The sequence below is a fragment of the Numida meleagris genome, chromosome Z (genome assembly GCF_002078875.1).
Source record: "Numida meleagris isolate 19003 breed g44 Domestic line chromosome Z, NumMel1.0, whole genome shotgun sequence".
In the NCBI taxonomy this organism is placed as follows: Eukaryota; Metazoa; Chordata; class Aves; order Galliformes; family Numididae; genus Numida; species Numida meleagris.
In genome coordinates, this window is record NC_034438.1 from 31,378,882 (window position 1) to 31,396,394 (window position 17,513).

Genomic DNA, 17,513 nt, shown 5'->3' on the forward strand with positions numbered 1-17,513 from the left:
AATATATCCAGTTAAACAGAAGCTACATTGAAATTAATATTTCATAGAATAGATGCAAAGAGGTGTGCACAACCCTCCATAATTAATTTGTCAAATATAATTTATGTGATGGCCTTAAGCTAAAGTAAATCAGCCACCAATAATAGCACTTGCTTCACGTGAACTCTGACTTTTTTTTCTGGCTTTGTCATTTAACAGATCTTTCTTTCAAAATCCATCAAGTACAGTACCTGCAGGAAATAAATTCCAATCCTAGAAGAACATTACTGTCCTTGTATTGCACATGCACATTCACATGTGGATGTTGCAGCACACAAGTCATGGAGTCATATGATAGAAAAGCACAGAAGTACTTCTATCAGCTTCTGAATGCCTACTGTATGGGAGATCCCAGCAAAGGTTTTGTTGGCTAATTCTTGGGGAGAAGAAAATCTTTTCTAGCTTTGACCTATGATATGTGACTAAGCCAAGGAAGGAAGATGCAATGTCTTAACTGATGCAGGTTTCCAGAAAATTTGAAGGGAATAATAAACATTTTCCTGAAAAAAAAAGCAAAGACGCATGTCACGTTTCTCAGATGTCATTTGTTTCTTTATGAAGGAAACAGAAAAGGAATAATTACTACAGAGTAAGGCAGAGGCAAATAGAGAGAGAGACATACATAGATACATGTACATATATATGCACATGAAACATGACACAAACTGAGTCACAGCCATCATGTGAGTGAAACTTAGTGCTTGTCAATATTTTGCTTTCATGCAATGGTGGGTAACAGCTTAACACAATGGCTATAATGGCCAGGCCATTCCACACTGAAAGATCTGCAACTGAACATTTGCACATACAGAGTATGGTTCCAAAGTAAAAGTTATGTTGCTGAATTGCACTTTAATTTCCCAAATCTAAAGCCAAAACCAATAGCTCATGTTTTCCTTCTTCTTATTCACCTTGTATGAATAAATGAGAAAAGGTAAGGTGGCCAGAGGGTTGGAGAACCTTCCTGTGAAGAAACAGTTGAGCTTTCCCACCTTGGAGAAGGCTCTGGAGAGACCTCACTGTTGCCTTCTAGTACTTAGAGGGAGCCTATGAACAGGACTTTTACGTAGTTTGATACAGACTGGACAAGGGCGAATGGTTTTAAACAAAGAGAGGGGAGGGACATTTAGATTACTTTTTAGGAGAAAATTCTTTACTCAGAGTGTGGTGAGGCACTGGAACATGTTGTTAGAGCAGCTGTGGATGCCCCATCCCTGGAGGCCTTCAAGGCTAAGTAGGATGGGGCCCTGGGCAACCTGCCCACAGCAGGAGGTTTGGAACTAGATGATCTTTAAGATCCCTTCCAACCTAAGATATTCCATGATTCTATGATTCTATGTACTTGCTTGCAGAGATTCCATCTGAGATTTTGTTCATCCGTTCAAGAGAAATCAAGGATTTAGGAGCAACAGGAGAGTTCCTGGTAAGAAAATACAAAGTGGCAGAAAACAATCTGTATTGCATAGTGCCCTTACAGAGACAAGAGGATGGACCAACATCTGAATTCAGGTTTCTAGAACTGCAAAATGAAGGTCACATAAAAAAGGTAAAAAAAATTTCATAATACAACAGTGTTATTTACATAGCCTGACATCTAAGACTATATTAAAAATTCAAATGAGCAATCTGTTTTTAAAGAGTTTGAATCTGTAGGAACAATGCACACTCAAAATGACTAGAGGTAGAAGCAGGTATGTTTTTATTTTATTGACTTGTTTGACCCTCTTAACTTTCTGTTTCCTGATTTTCTGTTTTCATTTTTTAATACCTACACTCTCTGTTTCCATAGCTTTTTTGTTCTGTTCTATAAGAAGACACATAAGAAACTGGGAGATAAGAGAAGAAAATCAGTGTCCTACAGAAGAGCAACCAACAAGGCTTACCGGTATGAACACAAATGTGCCAAGAGACTTCAGTGAAGTTTAAGTGCTTCCATGAATTAAAGAAAAATAACTTCGGGAGTTTATTTAGGCATCGTATGACCCTTGAGACTAACGGGAAATCAGGCCCTAAAAATTGCTTCATCCCTAGATTGGTATAAAGCAAGTAGGCTGGGCGTTGACAGTGATCTAAAACTGGTGTCATGTTTTAGAAAATGGCTTCAGCATTCAGTATGATCCTCAGTTAGAACAGCTACTCTTTGGCTAGTGGTTCCTGCAATGTTTTAGTATTGAGAAGGAACACTTGCATAAACATAGATTAAAATCCTATGCACAGAAACCATCAGACTGAGTGCATTAGCAGACTGCGTGTGAAATCAGAGGCACAATTTCTCTCCTTTGCCAAGACTACTTCACTGAAATATAATTACAAATGGATGCATTCAGAAGGCAATGTGCAGGAAGACTACTGCAAGTAAAGAAATTGAAGTAGGAAGCGTCACTGGTTACCCGTCACATGACATTCACATTCTGAAGTGGAAGGCACAACAAAAATATCTTGGCCAAAAATGACCAATCAACCTTACAAAAATAATAATAATAATAATAAAAAAATTATTGGACTGAATTTTCTCTTCTACTCCAAAAGATATTTTGATATTTCTCAGACAAAGCACTTTAAACAACTTGGGTGTGTTTAAAGCAAATCAGTTCTCCATTGATCTTAGTTTGAAATGTGATCTTCTGTAGGTAAGTGCCTTTTTCTGTATTCAGAAAGAGGCAGCTTCTTTAATTTGGAGTCAAGTTAAAATTTTAAAGAAAACACTTAAAACCTTCAGTTCAGAAAAGGAGAATGGAGTCAGAATTAAAGGTTGTACTCATTTTTATGAGAGTGAGAGAAGGAAAGAGAAAATTCTTTTATGACCTCATCTTCAAAGCACAGTGCGAAGAATTAAATAACAGCTAAATAGGTTTTCATCAATGCAGCAAAATAATTATCTGGGAAAAGTTATATAACCTCTAACAAACAAGATCAGAGATCAAGATATTTTTATTTCTAGTCTGTAATATTCCCCCCTGCATAAAGTAACTTCTCAGACAGAAAAAAACTTATCATCTTCAGAGGGCTGAAAACAAATGACCTGTTATTTTAGCACTAATTAAGATTCCTCCATGCAGAGTCTAATAGAGAAATTCATTATTGAGTCCCACTGGTTATTTTTATTTATCTGTAACACACACACCCATAACTCCATCCTGAACAAATAAATTGCATCCTCACTTCAAGAGTCAATTTAAAAGAGCTGCTTTTTGTTCCTTAGTTGAAACCAAATTCCAGTCTGTTCCACTGACTTGTCTTTTCACTCTTTCCTCGAATGTAATTACTTCCCTTTAACAGAATATACCCGGGCATAGGAAATCAAACCCACTGGTTAAGATCCAGCTAGCAACCAAAGATCTAGATATGAATGAAGTGTTGAACAGCATGTCCTTGGAAAAGTAGCTTTGAGTTCCAGTTATTAATCTATCACAGATACTGCATTAAATAGACTATTACTGTTCTCGGCAACCATAATCAAGTAATCATCACATGAAATGAAGGTGAAAAGCTGCCTCTCTTTAAGCCAGCAGGACTGCTACAATCAGGCTCACTGTAGTCAGGATTCATTCTGCTAGCTTGGGACTTCCCACTCAAGTGTGTGCAGAGCAATAGGCTCTGTTGCATATCACATAGCTGAAGGACATAGAATATGATTTTTTGTCCTTCAGAAGGCCCTTGCCAGGACAGTACATGCTTTGTTGTTAAGCTGGATATAGTTTGCTTCAGTGGTACTAACTGGTAAACATAGCAAGGTCACCTCTTTTCCCCATTGTGCTGGGAAGTAACATTTTCCAGCATAAAAAGGATTACATGAGTACCTCAAAAAGAACAAAACAAAACATCCACATTCTGGATCCTGAAAAGAGTAAAGTTCATGGTATAAATGGGGTGAAGGGTGAGGTGAAGGGTAAGATGGAAGAACAATTCAGCTGTCTAGCTCAGGTAACTAATGAATCTGAAAATGTTTTGTAAGTGATTGTTTGATTTTTCCTGGTTTTTTTTTTTGCACTGAGACATTTGGTGACCCCACTGTACGTATAGATAAGCAAATATTTAGATACTTGCAGGCCAGAGTTCTTCTGGGACCCTGATTGTACAGGTGCCAGGCTTCTAAGTTAGGAAACATCATTTTGAATAGAATTCCTCATTTCAAACATTCTAAATTAAAAAAATAATAATACCAAGAAATCTCTCAGGAGAACACTACACCATGATCATTTATTTTAAAATTATTTTGGAGTATTTTTGGTGACTTTTGGCTGACTGAGATTTATTGTCTCTAATTGTCACTGCCATTTTGTGAGGATGTGCTTCTGTTGACATTTTCATGCACATCAATCACAATAAATTACAAGTATTGTGGCCAAGGGATAATGTGTTTTGTCATTGTGGAATTGTGAAGTTGCAGCTAAGACTGTCCATAACCACACTCAGCTTTCTTGTCAGCTCTAATTGCCCCACAAGTCACTGTCCATTTCCAGATTTTCAAGTCACAGTGTGGTGTTCTTCAAGTTGTTGCCTCTGCTCCCAGCTCTTCCTTCTGAAACAGCTCCCTAGAAAGCTGCATACATCACAACTCAGTGCATGCTGCTTGGAATCTACTCTGGGAGTCCCTCCTAGCCCAGCAACACACTGATGTCTGACACACCTTTGATCCCAGTGCCAAGCGGGGCAGGGCAGAACAGGATGGTGAACAGCACTGCAGATGACAAGCAACACACAGCTTATGGACTAGCACAGTCTTGTTTCTCCAAGCTGAGTGGTAGTACTGGAGAAACAGAGTCAAGTAGCTTAGGTACTGTACCTGAAAAGCAGAAGTTATTATCCCGTGTTTTTTGTCTCCTTAAAGAAAACAGTACACACAATACAGGTTCTACTAAACTGTCATTAATTTTTTTGAGTTGTCATAGAGCATTAGAATACCATTCTTGTACATGGTGGAGTAAATAATAATTTTGTGAGAAGAAAAGGTGGAGAGTATATTCACTAATATGGAAATACATACTTAGGGAGGTGAAAAAGAAAGTATTTGGACAGCTCACGAAAGCAGACACTTTGAAGGTATTTGGAGTCTGGAAAATTTTTTTCAAGTTTGTAACAAGTGAATCTGTGAGGGTCATTTTACTGTATTTTGAGAGCTAACCAACTCACCCCTTTCACGCTCAAGTGAATTAGTGGTGAGACGCTGCAATTTGCATTATACAGTTTTGTGTTTGTAAGTTTGCATCCAGCAGAAACCAGAATAAGGGGAAACACGATTAAAGTAGTATAAACACATCTCACACTTCTGGCACAAAGACCTGGTCCTTAGCATGTTAGAAAAACTGAATTGAAAGCACAAGAAGTTACAAGAAGTAACTCTGTGGTTTTGTGATCACTCACAGAGTAAAAACAGAAAGAAAAATGAAAATTTCTCCTCTTTTTGTGGTATCTCGATCAAATAAGTGAAGTGTTGAAATACAATAGCAGAAGCTGCTGATCACAAAGGCAACAATCTCATGAAGGTTCTTCCACTTCACTTGATCTTCTCTAAAGAAACTGTTCTTAGCACTGTCTCAGTCATACCTTCACAGCTAATCAGAGTAAAGGGACACACAGTGCTAATAAGCCCTGAAAAGTGAAGGAATGATAAGAAAGCCAGAATATGTACTGAGCTAGCAGAGCAGAATGCAGTGGTTGGCTGCTGGTGAAATGTGATGCCGCCTGAGAAACATCCCCAACAACACACAACGGCTACCTGAATTACCCCAGCTAATTCTGATTAGGAAGATGAAGTGATTCAGAAGAGGGGGTAATAGTTTATATTACTGGCTATCACCACACATCTGCCATTACAATCTATGAAATACTGACACGCATGAGAGTATAGAACTTAACATCCAAGCAGGAAGTAAGCCCAGCACACGGCAGGGTTAAACCCGAGCACCACGCTGAGAGCATCCACACACCTAAGAGCAGACCCTTTCTGTCCCAGGAAATACAGCGTTTCAGGCTTCAGCAGCTCTGCTGTCTACACCACCTCAGCACACTCTGCACAGAACACTCCCACTTCATGTGCTGGAACCCTCTTTGATCCTTTCTTCACCACTTCCAACTTTTTGGACAGAAGATATTGATTTCAGCTCACAAGGCTGAGGTAAAACCTGGGCTTTGCTGACTTTCTAGTAATTTGTCATATAAGCACTGCAGCTTTCTTGGACATAGCAGACAAAGAAATGTCACTTCTGGGAATAAGTTCTACATTTTATTTTTCATGTGAACCTCATTCACTGTATAGCCCTTGGAGTGGCTGGAATTGCAGACAATCTCTGTATCGCTGGTAGTAAGCATGGGTCCTATTTCCTGTTCAAAGAGAAAGTGACTGATGCTTGGCAAAGAGCTGGGAATATAATCTCCCAGATATACTGATTATTGTCCATAATGCCTTAGTACATCAAGTGGAGAAATAGCATGCGAAACTGCGGTGGCCAGAGAGTGACTTGGACAGCCAGACTCTACAGGATCTGGAGACCTGTGTTTCAATTAAATTTCCTAAACGCCATTTAGTATTTCCTTCCTAATAATCATGCACAGAAAAGGGATTCATTTTGTTACGGTTATAAATCATGGAAGCCTCCATGCTGAGGACAAGACCAAAGAACATACTTTAGTCTCATCTCTCAAACAAGGATCTGTGCAGGAAATCATGACATTTACTGAAGCCACAGTGCCGTTCCTCTCTATTTGCAGGCAGCTCACCACTTGCAAACACATTTCTTATGAAGCAGGTTAGACTTGGTCCTCAACTGAATGTGCTTTCTCTTTATTAAGGCACAGATACCATAATAACAAATCTGATGGGTAACAGTTTCTAAAAATCATCAGTAATTTTGATTGCTTACAACAGTCTTGTATGATCAAAAAAATTTTTTTTCAAAGTGTATATATTTTTGTCTGGATTTCTCTGCATTAACACTTCAGTCTGGAACAGGAGTTTGCTCTTGAAGTACGTCTCTGACCATACTAACTCACCTCATGTAATGGATCACCCAAACTGGATACATTTTGAAGGAAACTAAGCCTGAAGCTTTGCCACAGTAAAACAACAAATGAAATCCAGCAAAAAAAAAAAAAAAAAAAAAAAAAAGGTATTCAACTAAAGGAGCCAGATGAGAATCAGTCCGAAATTACCACACCAAAAAATAAATAAAATGGATATCTTTTCTTCAGAAATGGAAGTTCCACCCTATAAATTCGTTCTTTGGAAGCACTTGTAAAGGCAGTCTCCAGTTTAATTCTGGTTGGATTGCCTCCCCAGGTCTCCTGAAATAATCAAGTAATGATTATTGGAGTTAGATCTCCACAAAGTCAAGCCCTTAGGAATAACCAGAATTAGTAACTGGCTACACATAAGTGCTTGACTTCCTCTGAGGGAAGAAAGGGTTAGAATACAGTTTGAAACAAACAATAAAAGATGGATGTGGGTTAATGGGGCAAGGAAACCTAGAAGCTGCTGATTGGTGGTTGGAACTGAACTGGAGACTACATCCTGAAGAAAAACCACCTGAAGCTAGATCACCCTCCTCAACAGAGCCAAGGTCAAGAGTACACAGTGAGGAAGAGATATGGCCTTCATCCCCACGACCCCCAAAGACGACCACCAGGAGGCACTATGCATGCTCAAGGGGTGTGACTCTGGGGTGGAGCATATTACAATGATTTCTCGGAATTAATTGTAATGGTCCCTCCCTCCCTCAGGAATGCTATGAATATGTATGCATTTGATCTTTAAATATGGAAGTTTTCTGCCTTTTGTTGTGCAAGCTAGGATGGGGATACCCCCCTTGCACCCGGTGTGTGGGCGCAGCGCCGTAATAAACATACCTGCTTTATAACCTTCACAGATTGTAAAGTTTGTTTCCACAAGTCACCTCAGTATGATATCGCTTGTCAAAGCTTAAATAAAATACTGAATTCCATCCCAGTAGCTTGAGCAACAAACTTTTATGGCAATTTACATCCTCTTTGTTCCCAATAAGTAAAAATATTGAGTAAAATTTTCTTTTATTTATTTATTTTATTCTGACTGGTTATTTGAACAAATCCCTATGTTCATAAAGTTCATGAAACTGTATTTTTAATGGGCTGAATTTTGTAGCTGGGCCTAAATCACAACAACTTTTTAACTTAAAAATACATATTTGGATAAAAAATGGGCACTTGCTCTGGACTGTTGAAAGCCAAGGAGCTGTGATGCCATCCACTGGACTGGTATTTCCTTAAAGCATTTGGACACCCTGTCAATAGCTCCGGGGGATGCACGCAGCACCACTCTCAGACACTGACAGTGAGCAGATGTTGAGGGGTGTGTTGTTTTTTGTTGGTTTGGCTGCAAAAGTAAATTTATAAAGTAGATCTGTTCTGCTTGATTTAATCACTAATGCAAAGGCACCTATTTATTATAGTTGCCTTAATACTAGTTACAGGTTTTATCTGCTAAAGTAGTAATTATGCTTCTTTGGATAAAGGCAAGGAATGAAACAATAATTACACTGATGAAGAAGGAAGTCTTCCCTGTTGAAATTTAGACTTCTTTTCCAACATTGCCTGTCTTAGAAGTCTACCAATAAAGCATACATTACACACACTACTTGTCTCTATAACTGAGCTTGGCTTTAAACACTGCCCAACTTTCAGATTATTTGCTGCTTGTTTTCTGCTAGCTCCATCTCATCTGAAAGCCACAGCACACCCCTCAAAAAAACGTGTTTCCAGGTAACTACATTTTGCAAAACACACCTTCTTTTGTTCTATTTTTGGTGGTGTCCTTTCCTGATTTTAATTGGGCTTTAGGGATCTAAATGCACAAATTTGATTCTCTGGTGTATGGAAGACAGAGTTTGCTGCTCAAGCAAATCGGAAAAGAAATTGCCTAGCAGATATTTCCACCGATTCTTAAATGATAGAATACAATTTTCCTAGAGTTGATTCAGGTGCTGACAGTGTTGTCCACATGACTAATCTTGCCTTTTAGAAGCATCTTGAAAATTAGCATATCTATCTAGCCCACTGAAAGGGGGATTAGCCCCATCGTTAACTAACAAAGCCAGTGTGAACGGGAGAGGTGGACCGAGGTCGCAAAATAACTACAGCCCTCTGTGAACGGGAGAGGTGGGGTTGAGGTCTCATGACCACCGCACCCCTCTCCTCAAAGTAGCTCACCCAAATGCATATAAGAGACATGCCTTCGCTCTGCTGGGTGCACGTTTAGGTAGAAGAATCCCCCTGTGCATCTGGTGCCATATTAAAGAATGTCTGCTTCTTAATACCACATTGGCCTTATGGAATTTATTTGGACTGGGGTTTTTCCGGCAACGGTTTTGGTGACCAAGATGGGACACAGCTTCTGAACCTTGATGGATCCCAAGATTGGAGAAACCCCAACCAGCACCAATGGATTTTCGGGGAAAACCTCTGATCCCCGAACTGAAGAGATTAAAGTAAGACCCCTGGGAAGGTAAAGGCATTCTTTTTTTATTATTGTGACCTGGATTGTGAGTTCAAGTCCCACAGGAACTTCCTGGTAGTAAGATGTAGGAGAAATCCACACAGCATTGGGATATAAAGGTATCTTGGGGGTTTGCGTATTGTTGGAACAGTCATCTCAGATGAAAGCCTGGATAACGTCCGGGTTTGGTAAAGGGGTTTAAGTCCCCCATCAATTTAATGAAGGGCTTCGAGTCCCCGACTCAGTTAAGGGATTTGAGTCCTGCTAGAGTCTGTTTGGTATAGAGGTTGTGGGTTTGAGTCCCACCACAGGTTAGGCTGTTTGACGTAAAGGTTGTGGGAATAGTAATATGGGCAGAGGGCAGCCCTCTGTGGACACTGAAGGTGGCATAAGAATTCAAGTCCCTATGTGTATGTACTCGTGTGTGTTAGATAACTTCCTGACGCAGCTGGTAAGAGAGCCTACCAGGCGAGGTGCCCTGCTAGACCTGCTGTTTACAAACAGAGAAGGTCTGCTGAGAGATGTGGAGGTCGGGAGCTGTTTTGGACAGAGTGACCATGAAATGGTAGAGTTCTCGATTCACGGTGAAGTCAGGAAGCTTGGAATTCTGGAGGGCCCACTTCCCTCGAAAGAATGTTTGGGGCAGAAACAGTGCTATAGGTGCCATAGGATTGGGCACTGGCAGAGAGAATTCCCACTTGCCAAGGCCACTGCCCTTCCAGCAACAGTTACGCCCCTTTGCAAACAGTGAGGAGGACTGGGGGAATAATTCCCAGCTGAATGCCTGGTTACAGTACATCTGGGGAGGGGAAAAGTGGAGTTTTTGGTAGGCACTGTAGCCACATATCCAGTTTTAAATACATGTAGAGATAATTTCAATGATTATACTGGAATAGATGAGTGGACAGTGAGGTAGATTGACAACTGGCTGACTGGGGGAGCTCAGAGGGTTGTCATCAGAAGTGCAGAGGCTGGTTGGAGGCCTCTAACTAGTAATGTTCCCCAGGGTCTAGGGTCCAATCTTGTTCAACATCTTAATCAAAGACCTGCATGAAGGGATAGAGTCCACCCTCAGCAAGTTTGCTGATAATACAAAGCTGGGAGAAGTGGCTGACACACTAAAAGGCTGTGCTACCATTCAGCAGGACGTAGACAGACTGGAGAGTTGGGCAGGGAGGAATCAGATGATGTTTAACAAGTGTAGAGTATTTCACTTGGGGAGGAATAACCACATGCACCAGTACAGGTTAGGGTATGACCTGCTGGAGAGCAGCTCTGTGGAGAAGGACCTGGGGGTTCTGGTGGACAACAGGTTGGCCATAAGCCAGCAGTGTGTCCTGGTGATCAAGAAACCTAGTGGCATCCTGGGGTGCATTAAAAAGAGCATGGCTAGCAGGTCGAGGGAGGTGTTCCTCCCCCTCTACTCTGCCCTGATGAGGCCACATTTAGAATACTGTGTCCAGTTCCAGGCTCCCCAGTTCAAAAAAAGACAGAGATCGCTTAGAAGGAGTCTAGCAGAGGGCTGCAAAGATGATAAAGGGCCTGGAGCATGTCCTGTATGAAGAAAGGCTGAGTTATGTGGCTCTGTTCAGCCTGGGGAAGACTGGGGGGGGATCTGATAAATGTTTATAAATATTTAAAGGAAGGTGGGAGGCAAAGGGATGAGGCCAGCCTCTTCTCAGAGGTGTGCAGCAAAAGGACAAGGAGCAATGGCCTAAAACATAGGAAGTTCCATACAGACATATGAATTAGGGAGTTAGGGGCCCTGAGTTGGGTCTTAGTTTAACTGTCCACTAAATTAGGGGCCCTGAGTTGNTTAGGGGCCCTGAGTTGGGTCTTAGTTTAACTGTCCACTAAATTGCTTAGCTTATCTTCACTGCCAGATGAATTAGGGAGTCAGGGGCCTTGGGTTGGGTCTTCACTGCCAGTCATTGTTTAGTTTAGCTCTCCATTATCAGACTGATGCAAGTCAGTAAGAGAAGAACAGGAAAACAGTGAAGGGGGAACGAGTATGATAAGAAACTACAAAGGCATGCAAGATAGGAGAGCCTCCCCTGGGACAAAGGTCAAGATGAAGGCTCCTGACTTCATCCAAGAACGCCCACCGAATGGGGAGGAAGACGTCGAGCCTTCATCCAGCGACCACCAGAAGGGGCTACAATGCATGCGCAAAGGGGAGGAAAAGTAATGAATATGTAACCGGGCTCGATGAATATGTATAAGTTTGGCTTTTAAATGTCTAACACTTTTGTCTAGGGGTATGCGAGTTTGGTAGGGCGGTGACCCCCTCGCATCCGGTGTGGGCGCAGCACCGTAATAAACATACCTGCTTTATAACCTAATCTTGGGTTATGGAGTTTGATTCCGCAAGTCACATACAGAAGAACTTTATGGTAAGGGTGACAGGTTGCCCAGGGAGGTTGTGAAGTTTTCTTCTATGGACACCTGCTTGTGAGGCCTATTGCAGAGTACCTGCTTTAGCTTGGGGGGTTGAACCCAATGATCTCTTTAGGTCCCTTCCAACCCCTGCAATTCCGTGATTTTAAGTTCTCCTAGGCTACCATGGTATGGTTCTACATCTAGTAGGAGTTGTAGGTAGCCTGGTTTATCTGGGCACATGTGTTATATCTTGCATCTCTTCTTGCAGTAAGTACAGGTCCTTCATAAGAAAAAGCATACAACAGCATAAGCTTTTGAAAACAACTGGTTGGAATCATACATGGGCAACTCAGCTAAATTTTACAACCCATAATGTTAAGCTAAATGCATGCTGCCTTTTAGCTGAGTATATGTGTGGTATCCCTCTGGGTTTCCTAAGGAATATTCCCAGCACAGGCAGTGTCCACACTTCTGGGCACAACCCCACTACTCCTCTAAATGCTTTTTCAAGATCCTCAGTACATTCACAGCGGGTCCCCAGAACAAGGATTCTCCCCATAAGAAGCTGTTGAATTACTCTAACTTTGCAAGGCGCCATCCCCCCTCCTCATTCCATCACATGAGAAAACAAAACACCAAAACAGCCGAGATGCTGCTGAAAGGTGTCTGTGTTTCTGTCAGAATCCAGCTAAAAGTTTTTTATACATACACATGCACAGACACATGCACACAGGTTTTATGTATCTCTTGGTCTTTCTGCTTCCTGGGTGCAAATTAATGTGTGTGAGAACAATGTCAACATATGCCACTTTGAGAGCAATCTTTTATGTAACCCAGATTAAAATGTAACCAGCGTGCTTCCCTATTCAGTATGTGCAGCCCTTTCAACAGGATCTGATAAAGATCAGTTTTGCTGAAACTTGTTTTCAAAGTACTTACCAAAACAGCTTCCCCGCCACTGGCACTTGGAGCAAAATGAAATCACAGAACAAACTCCATAAATTCAGTTGCATTTGAGAATGAAGTATAGAAGAAGTCTGGGCACGCTTAATATAGTTCTGTACGTGCAATAAAAAAAAAAAAAGGGCTAAAAAGAGGTTGGAAGGATTTATGATACAATGTCAATCACTCATTCTGCTTTACTTGCACTGTAATGCTAACCCACATTACTGCCTTGCTGGTAAACTACTTTGCTAGCCTTTCAGCTGTGAATAGCTGTTCACTAGTGACAAGTGCCTGGAGCGGGATGGAATTGTGACTGACAACACTTACTCAGCTCCATGTTGGCATAACTGCCTCTTATCACCAAGAAAGTCTGGCTCTTCAAGCTACAGCTGGGGGACTGGCATGGGAGGAAAAAGAAGGACTTTAGAACCTTCATTTAAATTGTGGAGAAACAGGTGATCAGCCTTTAGTGCTGTTAAATCACTGCACTTAAACTTACACTCCTCTCACACACTGATGGGAAAAATTGAATTTCTATAGATAGCTGGTAAGTAACAATGTTCTGGAAGTGCTATCTGTGTAATCAAGCCTCAAAGATAGCATCTTTTGAGAACAGGCTGCCATCTCTGCAAGGAATAGGTTACTGGCCAAGAGAGTTCATATATGCATCAGCAGAGCCTTCTGGGAGTTCCTGAGAGCTTCTATCAGTGACAAGCACCACAGTTGTCCTTAAAATCCACATACCTAAAATGAACCATGCCTATAGCAAATAAGCCTCAGTATAGCTGCATATTTTAATATCGCTCTGTTTAGCTTTAGAAGCAAGCCACAGAATCCAGATGCCCTGAGCTGATTATGAATCTGACCTTCAAGACAAGTATTTAGGATATACTACTACATGCAAGAGCTCAAACTTGCATATTTTATTGTTATCAAAGTGGAACGTGGCCTCTGAGTGCACAGACCCTGTTAATAAATAACAGAAGAATTTGCCATCACCTACGGTAGAATATTTTGAAGCTAAAGCCAGAAATGATTTTTTTCACAGAAGTTTATTAAATTTTTATACTTTGCATGGCACCATGCTTAGCCATGTATACTCCCCAGGACTGTAAGAAAACCTGACTGTTGGAGGTGCAGACCAATTGTACTTATATGCTTAAACACAGTTTGCAGGAGGATTGCAAATTCTATGAAATTGCACAGCACAAGACATTAAACCATAACTTTTTTTCATTACATTTTTATGTTTCTTACTCTCTGAGAAAAAAAAAACCCGTATCTTCATACGTGGCTTACTGAAAGGCAATCAATAAGCAAGAAGTTGTATCTTCACTGGTTTTCATAGCAAAGATTAAAAACACCAGTTCTTGGATTCTCACAGAGATAGTCAGGAATACCTTAAATAGCTGATGGAAAGCTGAAAATGCTAAAAAATTTTACAAAGGCTAACACAAACTTTCAGAAAGTGATAGGCACAGATGACTTTATACCCTCTCTGAAAAAAAACATTCTGTTGAGGATATCTTATGGAGGCATAATTTTTGGAGGCATATATTGCTATGAATATGGTTTTGGAGGTCTGTTTTTACTTCAGCATTATAGCATACGCTGTATGAAGCATTATTTAAGAGGGCTGGAGTAGTGTAACTGTTCCCACTGCCTCTATGATTTTGCCTGGGAATACATCACTGTAGACATTTTAAATAAACTAGAAGTTAAAGCAACTCTCTCCTGATGGAACAATTTATATTAGGCTGCTGAACAACCATTACAGACTCCGGCGGCTGTTTGTCTGGGGCTGCCTGAAATTGTTTACATCTATGCATCCCACACTGTTTGAGACTTGATTCTCTAGTGCTATCTAGTGGCTAGTACTGAAAATTATTAATGCTAACCAATGCGGCTCCACAAATCTCTGAGGACAAATCTACAAAATCTAGGTCCTTTTTCTACATCTATTCTGACTTCAAGGTGTACATGTGGGACTGAGTATGAAAGACAAATAGACTCTCACAAAGACTAAGCACATCAAAGTGTGCTCAGCTGAAACCAGCAGCTGACTGCATAAATGCTTTTTTTTTTTTTTGGTCTTGAAAGGCCAAAAAAATACTCAGGCAGACAGTGTTATCTTGATTGCTGGTGGCTACCCCCAGACCTATTTGTGCTACATGGATGAACACTTCCTCTCTCCAATTCCCATTCACTTTTGAACTAGAAATTCAGTCTAGGGTAGTTTGAGACTGCTTTCACTCCACAGAAAAGTAAGTAGGCTGCTAGGAGCCAGCAAATATCTTTGTCTCCTTGATGCTTGTTGCCTGAGATTTGTCTTGGTTCATCTCTTTCACACTGAGAAGAAAACCAATAAAATCCAGCATAGCTGTAAATTTTGGGCTTGGTTAAAGAGCTTTGCTGTTTTGGCCAACAGATTTAAGGTTTAAGCTCAAATCTGAATGTCTGTAATATACACAGTTATACGTGTTCACACCATCAAATGAGTAAAGTTAAATTCAGTTCCTTCACGTAAAAGGAGCAGTCTCATTAAAAGACCTTTGGCTTGTGCCTAATTAAAAAGCTTTAACTAGTGAGGAAGTCTGAACTGTTTTCATACTTCATGGGGTGCTCTTATTTCCTCAAACACTTTACCAGTTTCCCCAGACCTAAACATTTCTTAAATTCCAATAGGATTTCACTGCCCTCAAAGTGCAAACTGATTCACAGCAAGCTCACAGAAAAGAAGTACACTGACATTATAAAGCAGTACACTGGACATAATAATGACAATCTAATCGTGAAGAAAGAAAATCCCTAGAGTTCTCCCTGACACTAAATTACAGCAAACATTTACTTTGTTTTTAAAATCCTCTGAGACATATGGATTAAAAAAAAAAATGTTAGAGTAGGGCCTATCATACATTTTTCCACTGGAAAAAGAAAGCCTTGGAAAAAAAAATCTGCAGGCTAATAATTAGTACTTATACAGTACTATTCTCCAAAACTAACAGTACAGATATATACATATATATATATACTTATGTATATAAATACACACACAAGCATACACAAAGCCTCTGACAACTTCCTCTCTGGCTTTTTTCTTCCATCTCCAGCATCTACGAAAAGTAAAAGGTCTTTTCTCAGAGGGAAATTATGGTCAGCTGTAGTTTGGCAGAAACAAAAGACGAGTTGTTCCTCAGGAGATAAGGGGTATACTGAAATAGGAGCATGCTCAGTCATAATAGGAAGTACAGCTCAGTACAGGAGGTTCCCGCCTTGTCTGGAGCAATTCACTTTCCTGGCATGGAGAGATTTACACTTAATGGAAAGGCTTTGCCGGTCAGACACAAAACTTAACACAAAGGCAATCAGTGCTGTTATTCATTCATTACTGTTTATTGTTATTCATTATTGTTATTCATGCTTGTATCTGTAAAAGCTCCAGAGGAGTTTGTCCACAAACATTATTCTGAAGGAATTAACACACATGATGCTGTTACTTTTTTTACTTAGAACGAGTTCTTCCTCTACATTAACAAGAAATGTGAGTAGATCGCTATTTCTATATTATCTGCTCAAAGGGTAACTATATGATAGAACTAGAGACTAGGCTAGTCTGACCTGGACAGGCTAGAGAGCTGGTGGAGAGGAACCTGTTGAGGTTCAGTGAGGGCGAGTGTATTGTCCTGTGCCTGGGAAGGAATAACTGCATGTATCAGTACAGGCTAGGGGCTGACCTGCTGGAGAGGAGCTCTGTGGAGAAGGATCTGGGGGTCCTGGTGGGCAACACCTCATGGTCCTTCTTGGCCCCTGAAGCCAAGAAGGCCAATGGCATCCTGGGGCGCATTAAAAAGAGAGTGGCCAGCAGATCAGGGGAAGTGATCTTCCCCATCTCCTCTGCCCTGGTGAGCCCACATCCAGAGTACTGTGTCCAGTTCTGGGCTCCCCAGTTCAGAAAAGACAGGGATCTTCTAGAGAAGAGTCCAGCAGAGGACAACAAAGATGATAAAAGGCCTGGAACATCTCCCTTATGAGCAAAGGCTGAGAGACTTGGAACTGTTCAGCCTGGAGAAAACAGAGGGGGAATCTCATCACTGTTTACAAATATCTAAACTGTGGGAGTCAAGTCAATGGGGGTGAACTCTTTTTGGTGGCATGCATCAACAGAACAGGAGGCAACAAGCAGAAACTGGAATACTGGAAGTTCCGTACAAACACAAGGAAGATCTTCTGTAATGCCAGCATGATGGAGCACTGGAACAGGCTGCCCAGAGAGGCTGTGGAATCTTCTTCTCTGGAGATATACCAGACTTGCCTCAACGCCTACCTGTGTGAAATGCTGTAGGGAGCCTGCTTTAGCACAGGGGTTGACCTTGAAGATCTCTAGAGATCCCTTCCAACCCCTACAATTCCGTGACTCTGTAAAGTTGGAGAAAAGGCAGATCCCCTGCAAAGTCTTTAAAGTAGACTATTTTTTTAGTCTACTTTAGTCTTTAAGTATCTTTAAAGATAGATCTTAAAACCACAGGACAACAACAGCAACAACAACAACAAAGAATGGCAACAACGAGTTTAAAAAAAAAAAGCAACAAACAAACCTCTTAAGTCTGAACATGAAGGTGGTCCAATCTGTGGTACATGCCAGTATGCCGTGAATTTGCAGCAATCCTACCATACAGCATCC

The 17,513-nt window shown here is 40.9% G+C and overlaps 1 long non-coding RNA gene across 1 annotated transcript; it reads left to right on the top strand.

The window, feature by feature from the left end:
- On the top strand, positions 1,254 to 7,147 carry LOC110390189. The gene is made up of 2 exons (XR_002433621.1): positions 1,254 to 1,585; positions 1,829 to 7,147. It is a non-coding gene; the product is annotated as an uncharacterized LOC110390189 (long non-coding RNA).